The 25,673-nt window shown below is 38.3% G+C and overlaps 1 pseudogene; it reads right to left on the reverse strand.

The window, feature by feature from the left end:
* Positions 1-4,054: 4,054 nt before the first annotated feature.
* Positions 4,055-25,247, reverse strand: LOC109081503 (annotated as a pseudogene).
* Between the last annotated feature and the right edge of the window lie 426 nt (positions 25,248-25,673).

The raw sequence follows: 25,673 nt of genomic DNA on the forward strand, positions 1-25,673 counted from the left end.
CCTGTGCCGGAGGAAACCTGCTGCTTCCAACAGTAGCACAAGCAGCGTTGTGGAGCCGGTCGCAGGCAGGATGCCCAGCCCATCCAGGCCCCCGGCGGTAAGCACAAGTGGCCCTGGGACGGGCGACCCAGAGATGGAGGAGACTGCTAGTCTGGAGATGGTTACTGCACCACTTCCTCCACCGGAGTAGGGCCGGGTGGAGAATCTTGTTTCTTTTGGTTTTTGTTCTGCCGTTGGCCCTGCTGGCGAAGGTTGTGAATAGAGCTGGTCCCTCCAGCCGATATGAGGTAGGGGTTTTACAGCCCTGACTTAATTGTGCCCAAGAAAAGTGGTGGGTTACGACCGATCTTGGATCTGCAAGTTTTGAACCGTGTGCTTTACAAGCTGCCGTTCAGAATGTTGACGCAGAAACGCATTTTCGAGTGCATCCATCCCCAATATTGGTTTGCAGCGATTGACCTAAAGGATGTTTACTTTCATGTCTTGATCCTCCCAAGGCACAGGGCATTCCTGTGGTTCGCGTTCGAGGGTCGGGCATATCAGTACAAGGTCCTGCCCTTTGGGCACCTCAGCCAGTTGGATCTTCAGGTCAGCTGAGGATCTCTTTTCTTGAAATGGAGTTGGATTCGGTCAGCCAGACAACACGCCTCACCCAGGAACGTGCTCAGTCAGTGTTGAACTGCCTCAAGACTTTATCAGGCAGGACAGCAGTCCCACTGAAATTCTTTCAGAGGCTCCTGGGGCGTATGGCTGCAGCTGCAGTGGTAGTTCTGCTTGGTCTGCTCCATATGAGACTGCTTCAGCACTGGCTCCATTGCCGAGTCCCGAGGTGGGCGTGGCGATGTGGTAATCATCAGGTTTTGATTACACTGGACTGCCGCAAAACCTTCAGCCCATGGTCAGATCCCTCATTTCTCCGGGCAGGGGTACCCCTGAAACAGGTATCCAGGCATGCTGTGGTATTCACGGATGCCTTGGCCACCGCCTGGGGGGCCATGTACAACGGGCACACAGTGTCAGGGGTTTGGACGGGTCCCCAACTGCATGGCATATCAATTGCCTATCAATTGTCCAATTGCCAATTGGATGTTCTGGTCAGCACTGTTGCATATATCAACCAGCAAGGCGGTTTACGCTCCAGTTGCATGTCGCAACTTGCCTGCCATCTCCTCGTGTGGAGTCAGAAGCATCTGAGGTCCCTTCGTGCCATCCACATCCCAGGTGTGGTCAATCATCATCCGATGAATTGTCTCGAGCAGCAGTTCCAGGAGAGTGGAGACTCCACCCCCAGGCAGTTCAGCTGATCTGGAGTTGCTCAGGTAGACCTGTTTGCATCTCCAGAAACCACCCACTGCCACCACCTTCTACTCCCTAACCGAGGCAATGCTCGGCACGGAAGCACTGGCACACAGCTGGCCCCGGGGCCTGTGCAAATATGCGTTCCCCCGAGTGAGCATGCTGGCACAGACACTGTGCAAGGACAGGGAGGACGGGGAGCAGGTCTTGGTAGTGGCTCTATATTGGCCCAACAGGACCTGGTTCCCGTAACTCATGCTCCTCGAGACAGCCCCTCCCGTCGCCACAGATGCTGTACCACCGCTGAGCTGCTGTGTCACCAGCTCGACTCCTCAGCGAAAGCATGAATGAATGTGGTGCACCTGCTGCCTCTTGTATTCACGCTGTAATCAGCGGCAGCTGGATGCAATAATTGCATGCCAATGTGCATTGGCTCGTTTAGTTACACTCAAAGTGGATTGTTCTTTCTGGCGAGATCCCAAATCGTCTATCATCACTGACGTGACGTCGAGAGTGACCGACTGAAAGGGAATGAGGGTTACATACAAACCGAGATGTTCTGTTGTCTGTCGTTGCATTGTCAGTGTCCTCTTTGCTCCGCAATGCTTTTTCTCATGAAGGACATTAAGTGTGGCGTGAGAGTGGCATGGCTTGTCGGACGGGGGGCGCTCATTAGTTTTAACCACTGCCTGATTGGGTGTTTCAGTCTTTTATCACAAGACACCTTCAGCCAAGTCATTTCTACCACAGGCAGATCAGACCTGTGTGTGTATTACATAGTGACTAAACTGTTCATTTTGGTGGCCCACAATTTCTCCTTTCTCCTTTCACTGCTTCTTTCGGTGACTGTGGTAAATTCCTTATCTGCTTTCTGCTCGGTGGAGACGCATCAGTCTCACACTGAAAAGTCAACACACTCTGTGGAGACACATCAGGTTGTAAACTCAGACTCAGACCAGTTAGGTCAATATAAGACACTGAAGTAAATAATAATAATAACAATAATAATAAAACAAGAACAATACGTTTATGAAATACATTTTGTAATATATATGTATACAGTCGTGGCCAAAAGTTTTGAGAATTACATAAATATTGGAAATTGGAAAAGTTGCTGCTTAAGTTTTTATAATAGCAATTTGCATATACTCCAGAATGTTATGAAGAGTGATCAGATGAATTGCATAGTCCTTCTTTGCCATGAAAATTAACTTAATCCCAAAAAAAAACCTTTCCACTGCATTTCATTGCTGTCATTAAAGGACCTGCTGAGATCATTTCAGTAATCATCTTGTTAACTCAGGTGAGAATGTTGACGAGCACAAGGCTGGAGATCATTATGTCAGGCTGATTGGGTTAGAATGGCAGACTTGACATGTTAAAAGGAGGGTGATGCTTGAAATCATTGTTCTTCCATTGTTAACCATGGTGACCTGCAAAGAAACGCGTGCAGCCATCATTGTGTTGCATCCATAAAAATGGCTTCACAGGCAAGGATATTGTGGCTTCTATGATTGCACCTAAATTAACAATTTATAGGTTCATCAAGAACTTCAAGGAAAGAGGTTCAATTCTTGTAAAGAAGGCTTCAGGGCGTCCAAGAAAGTCCAGCAAGCGCCAGGATCGTCTCCTAAAGAGGATTCAGCTGTGGGAACGGAGTGCCACCAGTGCAGAGCTTGCTCAGGAATGGCAGCAGGCAGGTGTGAGAGCATCTGCACGCACAGTGAGGTGAAGACTTTTGGAAGATGGCCTGGTTTCAAGAAGGGCAGCAAAGAAGCCACTTCTCTCCAAAAAAAACATCAGGGACAGATTGATCTTCTGCAGAAAGTATAGTGAATGGACTGCTGAGGACTGGGGCAAAGTCATATTCTCCAATGAAGCCCCTTTCTGATTGTTTGGGGCATCTGGAAAAAGGCTTGTCCGGAGAAGAAAAGGTGAGCGCTACCATCAGTCCTGTGTCATGCCAACAGTAAAGCATCCTGACACCATTCATGTGTGGGGTTGCTTCTCATCCAAGGGAGTGGGCTCACTCACAATTCTGCCCAAAAACACAGCCATGAATAAAGAATGGTACCAAAACACCCTCCAACAGCAACTTCTTCCAACAACCCAACAACAGTTTGGTGAAGAACAATGCATTTTCCAGCACGATGGAGCACCGTGCCATAAGGCAAAAGTGATAACTAAGTGGCTCGGGGACCAGAATGTTGAAATTTTGGGTCCATGGCCTGGAAACTCCCCAGATCTTAATCCCATTGAGAACTTGTGGTCAATCCTCAAGAGGCGGGTGGACAAACAAAAACCCACTAATTCTGACAAACTCCAAGAAGTTATTATGAAAGAATGGGTTGCTATCAGTCAGGATTTGGCCCAGAAGTTGATTGAGAGCATGCCCAGTCGAATTGCAGAGGTCCTGAAAAAGAAGGGCCAACACTGCAAATACTGACTCTTTGCATAAATGTCATGTAATTGTCGATAAAAGCCTTTGAAACGTATGAAGTGCTTGTAATTATATTTCAGTACATCACAGAAACAACTGAAACAAAGATCTAAAAGCAGTTTAGCAGCAAACTTTTTGAAAACTAATATTTATGTAATTCTCAAACTTTTGGCCACGACTATATGTAATATATTTTATATTTTGATATCTTAACATTAAAAATACTTGTAAGTTGGTTCAACTGATTGAATGCAGGTGTGTTTATAATGATGAGAATCATAGGAACTGAATATTAAATGAAAAACAGATTTCCTTCAAATTACATTGGCACAAATAATCAGAACATTTATTTTTATTACACGTTGCTGTCCTAAAAAATTACAAAAGTATATTATATTAACAAAATATATAAATGAAACTTACAAAAACATCTACAGCAAACAAACCCAACTAAAGGTGTCAAACTTGAGCAACTCCATATTGCCATATTTATTTACTGTACTGTTACTGAACAATCCATAGGTGGAAAAGTGAAATATTTTGAACATAATAAAAACTTAATTTCTTATACAAATCTTTGGTGTGAAAAGTTGAGAACAATAAACCTGAGCAGAGTCTATGATTCACATGATTTGTGTCTGCAGCATGACTGGATTTATTTTTATGATTTCCTTCTGCATACGATGATAATTTGGGGGGTAAACAATGTAATATCTGTAGGATTTAGTGGATCTTGTTGGAGTGTGTGAGGAAGAACATGAGGCTGTGTTTAGGTGAATTTCCTGATGAAGCGCAGCTTGAGGTAAGCGATGATGAGGAAGATGAGGGTCATGATTCCCAGAGCCAAATGATTCTGCCACAAACCCCAGGTTGAATAATCAATTCCCTGTTCAGACAGAAAATCCTCACCGGTCGAACAGCTGCAAAAGGAAACGATGAGAACATTTTTAAAATGTAGTGTAGCATCATTGCATGATGGATTTCAACACTAGCTATGTTTACGCAACCAAATCATCTGTTAGTAATGAGACAGATTGCTTAATCAGACTGAAAAGCATTCATGTAAACACTTTAATCAATCCAACTGAGCTTGATCCCAATTAAATTGTGATCAGATTAGAAGGGGTGTAGACCTATTCTAATACTATTGAGAGGACTTGTGAACACTGGATCGGATTGAAAACTGAACTGGAAATTACTGCGCATCTTCAGTGCTCTTTAAAACAAAGAAAAGAAGCCATGGCAGGGGAACAGTATGTGGAAATTAAATGATGCATTTAAAAGTTAATTGCCAAACAGATGTTTTTAAAACTTTATATTGTTGTCGCAGATGAAATATAACAAATAACATTAAATAAATATTTTATTTTTCATTGTTAGTTTAACTGATGATTTTGACAAATGTAACATTATTGTAAAGTGTCAGCACATTTTAGTTCATTAACATTTTTTTGACGATTTCAGTTGATTGTTTATTAGTCGCATGCAGATTGATACTCACACTTGTGTTACTACACCGCTCATGTTCCTTGGGTCACAGAATTTGAGGCCCGTGAACTCATTGATTTCCAAAGCCTGGAAGAACATTCATCATCATCAGCCACAAATAAACATTGCTATCTGTTCTGCATTTAGCAAAACTGACAGTGTGGTTCATTCTAAGTATCAAGGTTATTATACTTCACTTAAACCATAAACACTAAACTACTAACAAACATAAGTTATATTGTGACTATATAAATCATATATAAAATTAATCTCAATAAGTGGACTTCAGGAGAAGAACTTGATGCAGATAAAGACTCACAGCGAGACCGTAACGAGGAATACTGAGATACTTTAACCAGTTCAACCAGTCAGCGACACTCGGGAGATTCACCAGCAGCCCTGAGAAGATCTGAACACACAGAGAAATATTAACCACTAAATTAATATACAAATACAGAAACTTACATATAAAATATAGCTGCAAGCAGCAGTTAAGTGGCCAAGCAGAGGCAGAATGAGCAGCAAACATGGCTGGGAGGATCAGACCGAACACAATGAGTAATTAAAGACATCTTAAGGTGATTTTACTCAAACTGGCTGAAAAATCATGAATTCTATCATTAGTAATATGGTTTATCACTTTTGACCAATAGGTGTCGCTGTTAATAAATTGATGTGGTTTGGTCAGTGTGAGGTGACAATGACACAAAATTTGAAGGTCAAACATTTGCAGAGATACAGCCTGGCATCATGACATCAGATTTGCTGATGAGGAAAATTAACCGTTTCTTCTGTCAACTTCTCAAAAATGTAAATTTTCTGCCCACAAGGTGGCACTGCCAAAACTCTTTTTGAGTACCTTCAGGGCATGGTGCCAAAGACGAATACCAAGCTTTGAAATGACACGCCGATGGATTTGTTAAATACAGCAATTTTGTCAAAATTCAAAAAGGCACTGGGTACCCTGCATGCTGCTCTGAACGTAAAGACACCAGTCTTGTGAGTTTTGGCCAAAACGTTCAGAAGTTAAAAGCAAAAATAACTTCATGTTCTTTTGGAGAAAAGTTGATGAGTTAAGAGTAAGCCGATGCCTTCAGACCTGCACAGGAAACACAAACACTTTAAAGCACACGCCTGATATCATACGAACATGAATGACGTGATGATGAAGGCAGTGTGTGTCTGACCGATCATGAAGTACGCCACGCAGCTGAAGATGATGGCTGGGATTGTACGCAGAGTCAGGATGTCAGACAGGATCTTGGACAAGAAGTACACCGAGACTCTGTAGTATCCACTGATGTACTCGTGCCTGAGGACACGCCCACCAAACAACATCATCAATCAATCAAACAATCAATCAATAAAATATTCTAATTACAATCAATCCCTAAGATAGCTGCACAGAAAATATCAGAGGCCAAATTCACCAAACATTCTTTAGAATTAAATTCTTATTTTCTTACTTTGGAAAAAAATTATAAGAATATGATGTATTCCCAAAAATTACTTTTCAAAACAAAACTTATCGAACTTAACAAATCTTCTTGAAATCATCACACATGACCTCTTAGCCCTCTGGTGCTCTTAATCCATTGTTGACTTCATTGGAATTGTACGAAACTTGGTAAAGATTTTGCACTTGCTATGTGAACAATAAAAAACCCAAAACAAATTCATGGATTCATGATTCGAAAAGGTTAAATTGTCCTGAAAAAATAAAAATAAAAATCACACTTGTACTGTTCATGGTCAAAAATCACCACATTACAGAGGACAGACCGGGAAGCAAATTTCATCTAGTGGAAACGTTTGGTATTGTGGCTAAAAATCTTACAGAAATCTCGATTTTTGCAATATCACCAACAAATTTTGAGCACAACTTTAGATTTATGGCTTTGATTTTCGCTGGTACTGTTCACATTCATAACCCAAAACAAATGGAATTTTATTGCGCACAAACAAAATCCTAATACTGTAAAAAAAAAAAAAAAAAAAATGTATTATATATATATATACACACACACACACACACACACACACACACTGTTATTCTGTTTTAAATGTGATATGATAAACATTTACACTTATGAATAACTCACTCAATTTGAATAATTCTCTTAATAAAAATTAAACAGTTTAAAAACCTTTACCTAAACAACATTTTTTAATAATTTATTTTAATTAATTGTACACATAAACAACCAACAATTACAATTTAAATGCATTAAAACTACAAATAATCCCACTATCAACAAAACACTCTACATCTATTTAGTTGCAGAAGTTATTTCACCTCCTACAGAATGTTTGGATAACTTGCTGTGAGTTAGAGATGCAAATCAGAACTTTTAACAATTCAGTCCTGAAGCAGATAATCAAGAATCATTAATGCAACCAAACATAATAAAATTAATTCAGGAAGAACCGGTTCTTACTTGCCAACTCAAGTGTGTGTGTGTGTGTGTGTGTGTGTGTGTGTGTGTGTGTGTGTGTGTGTGTGTGTGTGTGTGTGTGTGTGTGTGTGTGTGTGTGTGTGTGTGTTTCCTCACACAAACAGTTTCCTCTCAGTGATGAAGAGTTCAGCTGAGGAAACGGAGCTGAAGCACTGATTGGTGGTGATGAAGAACAGCGCGCCCATCCTGAAACACACACAAGTAGACAACTAACTGAAGTTTTTCAAAAAATTTCTAAATATATGAGATGTACATGAAGTTGCAACAATGTTTTATTCATGAAATTATATTTGAAAACACCAGGGCTGAAGAGACACAGCTTCTGTTCATCAGATCTGAACACTGAGTGGAAATTATTAATTTCACAGAAATACTGAAATACTGACTGAACTGGATGAACATGTTTTCATACCTGTTCTGAATGCCGCTCGAATTCTCCTCTACTCCAAAAAATATGGCTCCAACAACCAAAGCCAGGAAAATCATCACCCCGATCTGGAGAAACAATCTCAGATTAATATAGAAATACTAACAATCAACCCAAATCAAAACTATAGCATTATATTTTCATTTACATACAGATTATATTTTCTTTTCACATATATTTTGACAAAAAAAAAAAAAAAAAAAAAAGATAACCACTGAAATATTTCCAGTATTGCTCAAGTTTATATCACCAGCAAATTCACTTTAAATATATTGTGAATATTCAATGAATCAAACAGAATTCATAATAATCTATGAGAAGAGTTGACGAAAATGTAATAATTCATAAAATAATAATGTAAAATTAACATAAATCATTTTGAAATGAAAACAATCAAAATAAAGCACCTATTTAAAAAGATTCAATATTTTAGGTTTACCTGCTTGAGTTATTATATTTATTTATAACAATAAAAAACATGTTACTTAAAATAATAAAATACATAAAATAAAAAAATTTATATAAAAATTATTTTACTTAAAATATTAAAAAAGTTCTTATTTTATTTTAACCAGTTGCCAAGGAAACATCACAAGAAGAAAACACAAGTTTTATTTAGTTTAACTTGCTGTAAAAAAAATAAACTCAAAATGAAATAATTTAAAGTAATATATATATATATATATATATATATAGACAAAATAATAAAATTGACGAAAACAAAAAGAATTATCAATTTTATAAAAAAAATAAAATAAAATAAATAAAAACTCATTTTAAATAATAATGAAACTTATACTAGTATATTAATGGTCCTAAAATAACATTATGTTGTGTGTTGTGAAATTACTGATATATCTTAAAATCTCAGAAGAAACTTCAGTTATAAATTTGGCTTAAATATTTATGGCTGATAGAAACATCTGTGAATGCCTTAAGTAGATAGACGGTGGTGCTGACCTGAGCGAATGAGGTCTGTGGGTTCAGCATGAGGTTCCTGAAGGTTCTCTTGAGGACCCAGTTGAACTGGTGGAAGAAGGATGTGCTGTAGGTGATGGTTCTGGATTTGGGTCGTTTGCTGTAGTCCTGTCCCTGAACGATTCGCTCCAGCTCGCTTTTGGTCTGTTTGTAGCTGGAGCTGTTCTTGTATTCCTCCACCAAATGGTCCTCGATGCCCTTCAAAGATGAACTCAGCTGCTCCTCGTCCAGTTCTGACACATGCAAACACATTTTTTAACTTTTTCACAAACACAATCTCCACTCTCACAGAAACAAATCTCCGCTCTCTACCCAACAAAACGGACAAACTTTGGACTAATTTTTATTTGTGTTTATTTGAAACCTAGCTGAACGACGCCATACTGGACAGCGTTTAAATCCGCGGGGCTTCCAGCTGTTCGGAACAGACATGTTTTTATATTAGTGAGCAGTGGTGTACAGATGTAAAAGTGTTAAAGAAGATGTGCTGTCCTGATCTAGAAGCTCTCTTCATTAACTGTAAGCCTTTCTATTCGGGAGTTCTGTTCGTTCATTCTCGTGAGTGTTTACATTCTCAGCTTTACACAAACTCACTGATCAGATCACAGACACAGAACTAAAACACACGCACTTTGTTATTGTCATTCTCGTGGACTTTAATAAAGCAAATCTCTCACGTGAACTGCCAAAATGCAGACAGCAGGTTACATATCCCACCAGGCACAGCAATATATTGGATCACTGTTACACCACAATAAAGAATGCATATCGCACCATCCCCAGAGCAGCTTGGGGGCTCTCTGATCATCTTATACTGACCTACAGGCAGAAACTGAAATCAGCTAAACCTGTATTAAGGACTATAAAAAGATGGACTAATGAAGCAGAGCAGGATTTACAAGTCTGCTTCGACTGCACTGATTGGAGTGTTTTTTAAGCTGCTGCCAATGATCTTGACAAGCTCACAGAGACTGTAACATCATATTCCAGTTTCTGTGAAGACATGTGCATTCCTACCAGGACCTATTTAACATACAACAATAACAAACCATGGTTCACTGCAGAGCTCAGACAGCTCCGTCAGGCCAAAGATGAAGCTAACAGGAATGGGGACAGAGTCTTGTATAAACAGGCCAAATACACACTGAAAAAGGAGATCAGAGTGGCAAAGAAGAATTATTATGGAAAACTAAGGAACCAATTCCAATGACCCTGCATCAGTGTGGAACCCCCAGCACTGTGGATGATTAAGTGTTGGAGGTTGTTATGGATGTGATTTACTGGAGGTTTAAATAAAATCAGAGTTATGTGGTGAATCTACCCCCCTCTCTCTCACACCTGCACTTCAGATCAGTGAAGATGATGTGCATCAGAAAGAACAAGAGAAAATAGGCACCAGGCCCAGACGGTGTGACACCAGCCTGTCTGAACACCTGTGCTGACCAGTTGGCCCCTATCTTCACACAGATCTTCAACAGATCACTGGAGCTGTGCTTCACCATCATCCCCGTCCCAAAGAAACCCAAAATTACAGGACTTAATGACTATAGACGTCTGTGGCCATGAAGTCATTTGAAAGGCTGGTTTTAGCTTATCTGAAAGACATCCCTGGACCTTCACTGAACCCCTGCAGTTTGTTTACCGAGCAAACAGGTCTGTGGATGATGCAGTCAACATGGGACTACACTACATCCTGCAGCATCTGGAGAGACCAGGGACTTATGTGAGGATCCCGTTTGTGGATTTTAGCTCGGCTTTCAACACTATCATTCCAAACCTCCTCCTGTCCAAACTATCTCAGCTATCCATGCCCACCTCTGTCTGTTAGTGGATCACCAGCTTCGTGACAGACAGGCAGCCGCAAGTAAACCTGGGAAAATTCTCATCCAGTACCTGTTCAATCAGCCCTTGAGCTCCTCAGGGCTGCGTCCTCTCCCCACTGCTCTTCTCCCTGTACACCAATGACTGCACATCTAAAGACCCCTCTCTCAAGCTCCTAAAGGTTGCAGACAACACCACCCTTATCGGCCTCATTCAGGATGGTGATGAGTCTGCTTAAAGACAGGAGGTAAAAGAGCTGGCTGTCTCGTGCAGTCTTAACAACCTGGAGCTCAACACGCTCAAAACAGTGGAGGTGATCGTGGACTTCAGGAGAAACCCCCCTGCTCTCCCCCCACTCACCATCATGAGCACTGTAACAACAGCTGAGTCATTCAGATGCCTGGGCACCACCATCTCTCAGGACCTGAAGTGGGACATATACACGTTGCCCAGCAGAGGTTGTACTTCCTTCGCAAACTGAGGAAGTTCAACCTGCCACAGAAAGAATTGAAGCTGAAACAATTCTACTCTGCCATCACTGAATCCGTCCTCTGCACTTCAATAACTGTCTGGTTCAGCTCAGCTACAAAATCTGACTACGTAGGATAGTCCGGACTGCTAAGCAAATCACTGGTACAACCCTCCCCACTCTCCAAGAACTGTACTTATCCAGAGTGAGGAAAAGGGATCAGAAAATCACTCTGGACACCTCACATCCTGCATACTTCCTCTTTGAACTGTTGCCATCTGGTCGACGCTACAGAGCACCGAGCACCAGAATGGCCAGGCACAGGAACAGTTTCTTCCCTCAGGCAGTCCTTCTCATGAACACTAAATAAATAAAATAAAAATGTGGAACACACTACACTATCATACATTTATTTATTTAACACACATACTTATTTACATTGTTTATTTGGTATATTTGTATGTTATTCTTTTATTATCTGTGTCTTGTTTTGTCACTGTCATTATGTTACACCGTGGAGCTTCTTTCACTAAAACAAATTCCTCATATGCGTAGACATACCTGGCAATAAAGCTCATTCTGATTCCGAAACCTGTATCAGATCACGCAAATTTATTGTCCAATGGTGCAGGCGTCCCCTTAGTGACGCTACTTCACTCACCTAATAATAGTGAGTGCACCATTAATTCCTCAGATTCTTTACCAAAGAAGCGTCTTCAGAAGCGCAAGGAGCTTGGCAGCAAACACAGTGTCTCATTCCCTATTCTGGAAACATGGGTTACACATGCATTCCCTTTCAAAGGTTCACTCAGCACTGCTTAATGCTGTGATGGTGCAATGGCAACGATATACCATACATGCCAAAATAGGCATTGTGGCATCTGGCCTTAATAGTTAGAAACAGACTAAACTGATCAGCCACATCTACAGTCTCCAAATCTTGGGAGAAGGGTGCCAAATCCTGCCCTGGAGAGACAGTAGGTCTGACTGGAATCTCCCGCAAGGTTCACTCCACCAGGAAAGTCAACTCTGAGAACCATGTCTGGGATGGCCAGAACAGGACCATCAAAAAGAACCATCTCTTTAAAGAACCACGGGGATCAATTTGACTGGAGGAAATGCATACACTCTCAGATTTGGCCAAGAGTCCTGTGATGCAAAGAGCCTCTGCCTCACCGAAAACACTCCAAATCTCATGCCTGTTTAGGGTGTGTGACCACGAACCTTCCTGGAGGTTTATGTGAGACACCACCTCCATATGAACCTTTACTGTTAAATGCAATTGTCTCTCCTTAAACTCTGCAGTGTATATGTGGCCACTGATCCTTGATAGAAGCATTAAAAATAAAACTTATAAAATAAAATTATATATAGGCTACAGAAAGCCTTGGTGACAAACGGGCCTGCATCGAAGGTGAATCCAGCTGGACCTCCGAGAATATGGTTCTCTGAGAAGAACTTAAGATTCTCTTCTGAGAGCTTGGTGGCTGACAACGATGAAGATTCATTGTACTTCACCGTGAGGAAAATGATGTAAGTTCCACTTGATGTTAACTGTTCTTAGTAAAAGGAAACACTGCCTTGAGCCCAGAGAAGATGCGGCGCATGCCTATTTAGGGAGTGTGACCGCGAACCACCCTGGTTGAGCCTTTACTGTTAAATGGAGGAGAACATAAGTTCCATTTGATGTTGCTGCTGAAGCACAAATTATTTTCCATGATTTTGGGAATTTGCAAGACTTTACAAATTTTTAAATGTCCTATTTATGAATTATATTTATTTAGATTATCATGGCTGCAGGAACACTGTTACATGCCCATTACATGCCCATAAAATAATTGAACAATATTTTTTTTGTATATTTATTATTTTACAGATGTAAAGTCAAAGAATGTTGGTTGAACTTTAATTTTACAGTCCTGTTCCTCATGTACATACTATGTACTTATTATAGTAATTACAATAACTATGTATTAACTAGGTACTAACCCTGAACCTACCCCTAAACCTAACCCTAACCCATGTAGTTACCTTGTATTACCAGAACTTTTTTAGTTGTATTAACTGTAATTACTCTTTATGTTAATGTGTATTACTGTTAGATAAATTGAATGTAAGTATAATGTTAGTAAATGTAGTTTATCTTAATAATAATAGTTTATATATATATATATATATATATATAGAGAGAGAGAGAGAGAGAGAGATAATATACTACTACTACTAATGATAATAATAATAATAAAATAGAACAACAACAACACTACATAATGAAAATAAAAACTGAATAAAATAATAATCAAAATAAAATACATTTTAAAACAAACATTACATGGTGAATCTTGACTAAAAGAAACTGCAAAGTGGCCTTTATACTGCAAGAAAACAATCATGGAGAAGGGAAATTATTGTACCCTCATTGCTGTATAGCTTGTTGAGAGCGACGGCGGTGGAGTCTCCATTGATGACATCCAGGAAGAAATCAGCAGGGTTGTTATGAGGTTCACAGATGTATCCTGACACACACACACACACACACACACACACATCAGTATCAGGATGTGAGGGTATGTTCGTGTGTGTGTGTGTGTGTGTGTGTGTGTGTGTTTTCATACCGATCTGACTGAAGTAGTCCAGGGCATCTTGAGCCGGGCCGTGATACACCAGTCTTCCTCCCACCAGCAGTGTGAGGCTGTCGAACAGCCGGTAGATGGAGTACCGCGGCTGATGGATGGACAGGATGATGGTGCGACCGCTGTTTGCCATTCTGAACAAACACACAGTTTAACACACGGGACAGTTAAAACAGTACAATGTTAAGAGTCATATTCTATCCGAAAAGAGCAAAAGATTTAAATGTAATTTAATACAATTTTCATTTTTCAAATTTCATTTTAAAATAATTTTACTAATTTAGAAATAAAATGTATATAGAGATATTAGTTATTATTAAATATATTTGAAAATATTTGTACAATAATAAGTATATGCAATTACCTAGTGCTTTCTGGCGGAACAGACAGGTTTTTTAGGATAGATAAACACACCTCTTGAGCAGCATGAGGACGGAGTTGGCTGTACTGGCGTCCAGGCCGGTGGTCGGTTCGTCCAGGAAAAGCACCGGCGGATCAATGATCAGCTCCATGCCGATGTTTGTCCTCTTCCTCTCTCCACCTGAAACACCACGAATCAGCTGCGTGCCCACCTGTAAAACCAGCCAATAAGAGCAGCCGTCAATTCAAGTCCTGCCCTCTAAACACAATAATGAACTACAATACTGACTTTGTCAAATTCATCATGATTCCCATTAGTAGATCACACAGATCAAATTCACTTTCATTAGTCATTGTTTTCTGAATATTTATACACACACACAAAACAATGGCTAATGAATAGAACAGTTATATATACACACAATTATATATTATTTTAGTATCACTGATATACTAGTTTTGTTGACATTTTTAATATTTTGACCATTTACTTTCTATTTTCTGTTTTTATTTTTATTGAACTTTTTTGTAATTTTATAGCATGTTTTTGTGATTTTTTAATTATTTAAAAAATGTCTATATAGCTTTTAATAATTTTCATTAATTGCTTAGCTTATTTAGATTTATTTATTTATTTTATTACTTTGTTTTATAGACACACACACACACACACACACATATATATATACATACATATATATGGGTGTGTGTATAATTTTTCTTTTTGGATCATTGATATACTATTATAGTTTTTGTTAATATTTTGAATTAAATGTAACTTTTTATATTTTTATTTATATTCTTTATTTTATTTGAAGTTTTTGTTGTGTCATTTTTATTATTTTTTTATATGCATTTATAGTTTTTAATTTTTATTTATTAGCTTTAGCTTTTTAGTTATTTTAATATTTCAAGTTAAACCAAATGAAAAATCTAGTTGAAATAAAATAAGTTTAAGTTTATTTATATTTTATTTATTTATTTAAAAAAAAAATAATAATTTTTTATTTATTTTTTATTAATTTCTTATTTTTATTTTTTAACCTACAGTAGCTGTGATTGGGGGGAGAAAACATTTCAAAGCAAAGAAAATAACATGTTTACTGACTCATAAGAATGCTAAATTACATCACTTTAGTGTAAAATAATTATTAATCGTGTCATTAAGCATCAACAGAAGTCTGTGCTGATTGCACATGTAGTCAGACAGATGAAGGTGTGTTTAGTTTGTTACCCGTGAATCAGCCACTTTGCTCAATCCCAGCTCCTGAATGAGTCTCTCAACCTTCTCATCTTTTTCTCGCTGACGGATCGACTTCGGGAGCCTTAAAGCCGCTGAGAAACGCAGATTTTCACGAACGGTCAGCGTTCCCATGACCACATCATCCTGCAAAAATACAAGACTCTCAAGATGTGTCATGTGTTTAAACCATGACAGAGTACTTTCTAAACACGCACGTTTCATAAACGTCCTTAAGGAAGGAAGCAGAGTGTCCCATGACACAGCTGGTGTGATTTGAGATTAGATTAAACAATCACTGGAGCAATTCAGATTCCTGAAGAAAACACAAGACGAACGGACTGTATTAAACTCTATTTATGGAATGAAAACAAACAAAACAGCTGAACGGTTTCAGTCCAGCTCTTCAAATCTTAATCAGCGATCACAGAGTTTCTTGAGTCATGATATGTATTCTACAGAATAACCAGTTCAGCTTCCTGTTTTAACTGCTGAAGTCAGTTTTTAGAGTCAAACACAAGACTTTCAGGATGTTTCATGTGTTTAAACCATGACAGAGCACTTTCTGAACACTTTCTGATGTGTAAGTTCAGCGTTTGTGCTCCAGACGTGAGGAGAAAATGCTGCTGCTGACTGTTGACTAAGTAAACAGAAGAAAGGAAATGCAGTAAATGAGTGTTTGTGTGGTTTATACCTGCACTACGTATCCAGACAGACATTTGAAGTTTGGAGGCTGTGGCGCTCCGTCTATAAGAACCTCTCCAGAAAGACCAGCAGGATCCTTACGAGCGGCCAGAACATCCAGAAACTCAGTAAAACATAGACATCATTATACAAAACACATTAAATAAATAAATATTTTTATTTTACATGTATTAAAAATCAATAAATAAAATATATGTATTATATGTAAATGTATTTTACTATTTATTTTTTTATTTTATTTTATTATTATTTTATATTCTAAATACATTAAATAAATATATCAATAAATAACAATTATTGTATATAAAAATAATTTATTTTAAAAGACTAAAATGGATTATGTATACGTTCAGTTGATATATATACAGGTCCTTCTCAAAAAATTAGCATATTGTGAAAAAGTTCATTATTTTCCATAATGTAATGAAAAAAATTTAAACTTTCATATATTTTAGATTCATTGCACACCAACTGAAAATATTTCAGGTCTTTTATTGTTTTAATACTGATGATTTTGGCATACAGCTCATGAAAACCCAAAATTCTTATCTCAATAAAATTAGCATATCATGAAAAGGTTCTCTAAACGAGCTATTAACCTAATCATCTGAATCAACTAATTAACTCTAAACACCTGCAAAAGATTCCTGAGGCTTTTAAAAACTCCCAGCCTGGTTCATTACTCAAAACCGCAATCATGGGTAAGACTGCCGACCTGACTGCTGTCCAGAAGGCCATCATTGACACCCTCAAGCGAGCAGGGTAAGACACAGAAAGAAATTTCTGTACGAATAGGATGTTCCCAGAGTGCTGTATCAAGGCACCTCAGTGGGAAGTCTGTGGGAAGGAAAAAGTGTGGCAAAAAAAACGCTGCACAACGAGAAGAGGTGACCGGACCCTGAGGAAGATTGTGGAGAAGGACCGATTCCAGACCTTGGGGGACCTGCGGAAGCAGTGGACTGAGTCTGGAGTAGAAACATCCAGAGCCACCGTGCACAGGCGTGTGCTTCTGAACCAGAAACAGCGGCAGAAGCGCCTGACCTGGGCTACAGAGCAGCAGCACTGGACTGTTGCTCAGTGGTCCAAAGTACTTTTTTCGGATGAAAGCAAATTTTGCATGTCATTCGGAAATCAAGGTGCCAGAGTCTGGAGGAAGACTGGGGAGAAGGAAATGCCAAAATGCCTGAAGTCCAGTGTCAAGTACCCACAGTCAGTGATGGTCTGGGGTGCCATGTCAGCTGCTGGTGTTGGTCCACTGTGTTTTATCAAGGGCAGGGTCAATGCAGCTAGCTATCAGGAGATTTTGGAGCACTTCATGCTTCCATCTGCTGAAAAGCTTTATGGAGATGAAGATTTTCGTTTTTCAGCACGACCTGGCACCTGCTCACAGTGCCAAAACCACTGGGGTAAATGGTTTACTGACCATGGTATTACTGTGCTCAATTGGCCTGCCAACTCTCCTGACCTGAACCCCATAGAGAATCTGTGGGATATTGTGAAGAGAGAAAGTTGAGAGACGCAAGACCCAACACTCTGGATGAGCTTAAGGCCGCTATCGAAGCATCCTGGGCCTCCATAACACCTCAGCAGTGCCACAGGCTGATTGCCTCCATGCCACGCCGCATTGAAGCAGTCATTTCTGCAAAAGGATTCCCGACCAAGTATTGAGTGCATAACTGAACATAATTATTTGATGGTTGACTTTTTTTGTATTAAAAAACACTTTTCTTTTTTATTGGTCGGATGAAAATATGCTAATTTTTTGAGCTGTATGCCAAAATCATTAGTATTTAAAACAATAAAAGACCTGAAATATTTCAGTTGGTGTGCAATGAATCTAAAATATATGAAAGTTTAATTTTTATCATTACATTATGGAAAATAATGAACTTTTTCACAATATTCTAATTTTTTGAGAAGGACCCTGAATATATATATATATATATCTATATCTATATCTATATCTATATATATATTTTCAGAATTTTGGCACTCTATGCACCAGAACAGAATTAAAATGAAACAATCAAGATCAAATTGAAGTGCAGACTTAAAGCTTTAATTCAAGGGGTTGAACAAAAACATAAAATAAATTGTTTAGGAATTACAACCATTTTAATACACAATCCCCCATTTTCAATTGGACAAATAAATATAATCATAAATAAAATGTTCATTTTTCATATTTTGTTTAGGATAACAACATCCAGTAAAGTTAAGAACACTCTCCAGGAGGTAGACAAGTCTACAATCAAGAGAAGACTTCACAAGAGCAATTACAGAGGCTTCTACACAAGCTGCAAACAAGGCCAGATTAGACTTTGACAAAACACATCTAAAAAAGCCAGACCACTAGTAAAGCATTCTTTGGATGGCTGGAATTAAGATCAACATGTACCAGAATGACGAGAAGAAAAAAGTTTGGAGAAGGCTTGGAACAGCTCATGATCTAAAGCACACAACATCATCTGTGAAACATGGAGCAGTGTGATGCATGAGCATGCATGGCTTCCAGTGGCACTGGGTTACTGGTGTGTAGTGATGAAGTGACAGAAGACAGAAGCAGCTGGAAGAACTCTGAAGTGTATAGAGATATACTCTCTGTCCAGATTCGGCCAAATGCAGCAAAGTTGATTGGATGGGGCTTCATAGTACAAATGGGCGACGGCCCAAAACATACAGCAAAAGCAACTCTGTGGAAAAAAGTGGAATATTCTGCAATGGCCAAGCCAATCTCCTGATCTCAACCCGATTGAGCTGCATTTCACTCGCTGAAGACAAACTAAAGACAGAAAGAGCCGCAGACAAACAACAACTGAAGTCAGCTGCAGTAAAGGCCTGGCAAAGCAACACAAAGAAGAAACCCAATCTCTGCTGATGCCCCTGAGTTTCAGACTTAAGGCAGTCATTGTCTGCAAAGGATTCTCAACAAAATAGTAAAAATCAACATTTTATTTATGATTATATTTTATTTGCCCAATTACATTTCAGCCCCTGAAAATGGGGGGACTGTATATAAAAATGGTTGTAATTCCTAAGCATTTTATCTTATTTTTTATTCTGTTCTGGTGGCATACAGAGACAAAATTATGAAAAGTGTGTCAGTGTCCAAAAATATATGGACCTAAATGTATATACTGTATACACTGTTGTATACTGTTGTTGGAAAAAACTGCTTGTTGCTGGAAAAGCTGCTCTGTTTTGAAAACAGCTGATCTACTTTTAGTTATTCCTTAACACTCGTTACATAAACCAAAACACACAGACAGACAGACAGACAGACAGACGGATGAACAGACAGACAGACAGACAGACAGACAGATGAACAGATAGACAGACAGACAGACAGACAGACACAAGGATGAACAGATAGACAGACAGATGAACGAACAGACAGACAGACAGACAGACAGACAGACAAACAGACAGAAGCATGGACAGACAGACAGAAGGATGAACAGACAGACAAACAAACAGACAGACAGACAGACGGATGAACAGACAGACAGACAGACAGACAGACAGACGGATAAACAGACAGACAGACAGACAGACAGAAGCATGGACAGACAGACAGACAGACAGATGAACGAATAGACAGACATTCAGACAGACGGATGAACAGACAGACAGACAGACAGATAGACAGACAGACGGATGAACAGACAGACAGACAGATGAACGAATAGACAGTCATACAGACAGACAGACGGATGAACAGACAGACAGACAGACAGACAGACAGACAGACAGATGAACGAATAGACAGTCATACAGACAGACAGACGGATGAACAGACAGACAGACAGACAGACGGACGGACGGACGGAAGGTAGGTGAGTGAGGATGGAAGAGTGAGACAGACACAGACAGACAGACAGATGAACGAACAGACAGACATACAGACAGACGGATGAACAGACAGACAGACAGACAGACAGACAGACAGACAGATAGATGAATGAACAGACAGACAGACAGACAGACGGATGGATGAACAGACAGACAGACAGACAGATGGATGAACAGACAGACAGAAGCATGGACAGACAGACAGACAGACAGACAGATGAACGAATAGACAGTCATACAGACAGACAGACGGATGAACAGACAGACAGACAGACAGATAGACAGACAGACGGATGAACAGACAGACAGACAGACAGACAGACAGACGGATGAACAGACAGATGAACGGATGAACAGACAGACAGACAGACAGATGAACAGACAGACAGACAGACAGACAGACAGACGGACGGGGTGAACAGACAGATGAACAGACAAAGACAGACAGAAGCATGGACAGACAGACAGACAGACAGAAGGATGGACAGACAGGTTAAATAAAAGAAAGAAAGACAGACGGATGAACAGAAGTACAGAAAGGAAGGAAGACAGACGGATGAACAGACAGACAGACAGACAGACAGACAGAGTTACATAAACCAAAACACACAGACAGACAGACAGACAGACAGACGGATGAACAGACAGACAGACAGACAGACAGACAGATAGACAGACGGATGAACAGACAGACAGACAGACAGACAGACAGACAGACGGATGAACAGACAGACAGACAGACAGACAGAAGCATGGACAGACAGACAGATGGATGAACAGACAGACAGACGGATGAACAGACAGACGGTTGAAAAAGACAGACAGACAGATGGATGAACAGACAGACAGACGGATGAACAGACAGACAAGACAGACAGACGGATGAACAGACATACAGACAGACAGACAGACAGACAGACAGACAGATGAATGAACAGACAGACAGAGACAGACGGACGGATGGAAAGAGAGATAGTTCTTACGATGATTTCCCGCTCCCAGTGGCTCCTAATATGGCATTCAGTCCCGGCCTCATAATACCACTAGACAAAATAACAGAATTACTTTAAAATCATCATTACCACATTTTCTTCATTATCATATAATTACATAAAACAAGATAAAACCAAACACACACAAGATGCTGACTGGATGAGCTTCATTTGAAGCTGTTGTGAAATTCAGTTTCTCTTTGGAAGACAATTATATAAAAAGACTTTTGTTTGCTTGACTACAATGAAAAACAACAACAACAATTGCCATCTGACCATATCAAGTGCTTACATGTCACATTTATCCACTAGACTAATGTAACTTGGCATAATTCATATTCATCCAGCTGATCATGGGAGCTCATGTGTTTACAGATAAAATAACTTCATAAGTTCAGATGAGAAAATAAACATCCACAGTCACGCACACTTACACAAGCAGCTGAGCGCACATGGACAATCATGGGTTAATGATTAAACTCACCCGACAACCTCCGATGAAGAGCACACTAACTCTCTCTCACACAAACACTGTATAAGTGTCACAGACTATGCTTAATCTAAAATTATTTTAAACAGCATATATATATATAATTTAGTTTATTATATTATGTAATTTTATATTAGATTGAAATATGTATTATATAAATAAATATTTATTATTTTAATAAATATAAAATATTTATTAATATTTAAATAGTATATTATTTAATTACAATGACAGTCATGGCCTTACAAAATATTTAGATACTATGTACTTTTTAATATGTGCAAAATAATGCGAATACAGGTCATTTTCATTCAAAATATTAATAAAAACAGCATACAATTATACTAAATTATTATTATTATTATTATACTAAAGCCTTTACTGCATGGAATTTATGCTCTTATAAAATAAAAAACAAAAATCCATACAATGATACATTAATAAAAATACATGTATAAAATGTTTTAAAAATCCATAATTAATTTTTATATAATATTTTTATTTTTATTTTTTTTTTTATAAATATAAGTGTTTTGTTTTGTTTTGGGATTGTGTGTGTATATATTGTGTTTTGTGACGATCATATTCATGACTATTATAGTAATGAGAACAGAATTTTTTGCATTATGGTATTGAGAATTTGAAGGATGTGTTTAATAAAGAAAAAAAAAAGAACAAAAATACAATTTCTTAATAATTTGTTCTTGGAGTGAAATACGACTCAAGTGATGTTTCGAGGGAATTTGATTTTGAATAGGAAATTCTACTGATAGATGTAAGATTGCCAGATTTTTTTTCCAGTTATGTGATCCAAATCCTGTAATTCTATCTGTCTGAGACGGACAGCAAAACCACACTCTTATCTGATAGCAGGGCAAAAGTCAAGGTTTGATGGCGCTCATCAACACTACAATAAAGTGACTGCCCTCTCACTGCGTTTATCCCCTCAAATATCTCAATTCAAGCATGTGTTTTCCATCTCGCGCTGTGTGTAAGTTTATATTGTTCAGCAGGGACTTTCATGTCAAACAATGACCTGAACACAGTGGGTTCACATACGTAACGTAATCAGGTTATGAAAGCGCAAACATGCACATGTGTTTGTGTGCTCATCATACAGGGTGTGTGTGTGTGTGTGTGTGTGCTTGTATAACAATGCATTAGCATGCATGTAATGCCATGTCTATTGAAGCACGTACAAACCTATGTTTTTCAGTGCATATTTAGTTTTTTTGGAGGCAGGGCCGGGAGTCCATTGAAACATTTCCATGCTTCCTTCCTCCAATTCACACAAGTCCTCCCTGGTGGTTTCCACAATCAGACAACCACACAGCGCCTTTGAAGACACATTACCCCGCATCACGTCCACACTTATGCTCCCAGACCTACAACCTCACAAATATCACCTCTGTTTCTTTCTTTACAACCAATAATAACCATGACATTCATGCAGAGGCTAAATATGTGACTGTTCCTCTCGACTCCATGTTTTAAGCGGGTAGAGAAGATGAAAGTCGAGGCAGAAAACAAGTCTGAACATGAGATCTGATGCACTCCTGCTGGTCACCGGATGAACACAAAAATAAACTACATTTTTTAAAGGAACATGTTAAATCATCCATCAGATGAACTTGCAAATGTCACTATGAGTAAGTAAAAGCCATTAGTATTGCTATAAAACTTACAAAAAAAATGTATAATAAAATACAGGAAGTATATAAACAAAAAGTACAAGTAATTTTAGTATTATTGAGATACTGAAGATATTATAGTTTATAATATTATTAATATTATTTCATAATATATAACATTTTATTAATATTTTCTTTTCATTTAATTAAAGTTTTAGGAATTTTGTTTTTGTTATTTTTATTAGTTATTTTATTAGTTTTTTTAATTTAAATTATAAATAAACTGTATATTAAAAAGTCTATATAAAGTTTTATTCATATGCAAAATATTTAATACTATAATACATCATAAAACATAATATTTAGCTTTTAAAAATATTTTAAATTCATTTTTTTTATATTTTCTGTTCTGTATTTTGTATTTTTTCTGTTAATTTCAATTGTGGTTAAAGTTTTATTAATTTTGTTGTGTACTTTTGTCATTTTTTACTATTATTTTTTTATTATTATTTATACAGTTTTTATTCATTTTTATTTCAGTTTTAGGTATTTTAGTACATCAGTTTAAACCGGGAGAAAAAATTAATATTTTTTTTTTATTAAATAATTAAAATATATATATATATGTGTATATATATATGTGTGTGTGTGTGTGTGTGTATATGGTTATGAAAACTTTTTGTATGCTTTTAGGTGTGGCTTTCTTTAAAACAACCCAAAGAAATACATAAAACATAGGCCTACATACAAAAGGGGAAAAACATTTAATAAAAACAAAACAAAACATGACAAAAACCATGTACCACCACTGTATCACAGTAACACCACACTTTTATTCCTTACAAAAAAAATAAATAAATAAAAATACTGTGGTGGTATCCTGGCTCAGTGTCCTATAAAACATACTGTCTAATTACCATATTCATATATTTTAACGTCCCTGCAAGGTATTTAAAAAAATACCCAGGTATTACCATAATTCATGAACCATGCTCTCAGAAATACAATGTTACAGTACATACCCTTGTTGGACACCATGGTATTTTTGAAATGCCTGACTATTTAAAAACCATGAACTCTGAATATTGTGATCAAACAGCATCAGATTTGTCAGCACTAGACTCACTTGAGCTCGATGAGGATGTTCTTCTGCGTAACCTTCCTCTTGCACATGAAGCCGCTCTTCATCTTCACGCTGTAGTTGATGTTGTGGAAGCTCACGGTCGCTCCTCGTCTGGGCGATGAGAAGGACATTCTGGTGGACACCGGTGTCCTGGACACATTGTTGTCCACATCTCCGACTCCGGTCATCTGAATGGCCGTGTTTGCCATCTCAACCCTGAGAAACACCAACCATCAGCTGTCAGACGACATGAACTCAGTAAATCATTACATCAGGACACACAAGATAAGCTTCATCTGGAAGTTTTGACTTAATAAACCAAGTTTCAGAAGGGTTGCAGAATCTCAATGTACCTGATCAACTCTAGTTTCTCTTATTCCATTTCCATTTAGTCAGAGGACGCTTTTATCCAAAGCGACTAACGCAGCACACTATTATACCATAAATAAAAAGAAAACAGATACCAAACGAATAGAGAAGCTAGTGTTAGAACATAATGATTAATTATCATTATGATGATGAACTATCAAATATAAACCGCTTAGGTCCTTTCTAAAGTACTAAGTAATTATGTAAAACTTAGTTGAAGTGTGCAGTATCACTCCAAACACCCCACAGCATTCAGTAGTTCGCAGCGAAAACGTAACAGATATGCTATTTGTCAAAGCAAACGATCTTGTTTCGAGCAGAACATCGGGTAATTAACGATTTATCTACTTTTTTTGCATGCGCGATTCACAGAAAGCGTACTGACACTCACCTGAAGCAGAACCGATCCGCTGCGCGCGCGCGTGTCCGCGTGTATTATGTGAGGAGGGAGAGAGAGAGAGAGAGAGAGAGAGAGAGAGTGGGAGAGTGTGTATATTTATGTGAATGAGGTTTCATAAAAAACACGAGGCGCTTCACACGTGTTACAAGTGACTTTATACAGCTTATGCAAATCCGCGTTTATACATAAAAACATAAAAAAATATGATGGAATTACCACCATTGTACCATGGTACCACTAGCTTTTGTGTCAATTATATGGCATTATAAAAATTTGAGAAATACTAAAATATTTAAAAATATCTAGAGTTTCAGGAAAGGCACTGTGGATGTTTATTGTCAATATCAACATAATAGTCATTAAATGGCATTAAATTACCCTGCTGAAAAGACAATAGACACCATTACAAAAATTGTATTGGTTTGTACTGGACTGTACTGGACCCTGTGGGTTTCATATTGGTCACCTTCTATTGGAGGCTTCTTAAAACCAATCCTAATGGA

The sequence above is a fragment of the Cyprinus carpio genome, chromosome B23 (assembly GCF_018340385.1).
Source record: "Cyprinus carpio isolate SPL01 chromosome B23, ASM1834038v1, whole genome shotgun sequence".
NCBI classification, from domain to species: domain Eukaryota; kingdom Metazoa; phylum Chordata; class Actinopteri; order Cypriniformes; family Cyprinidae; genus Cyprinus; species Cyprinus carpio.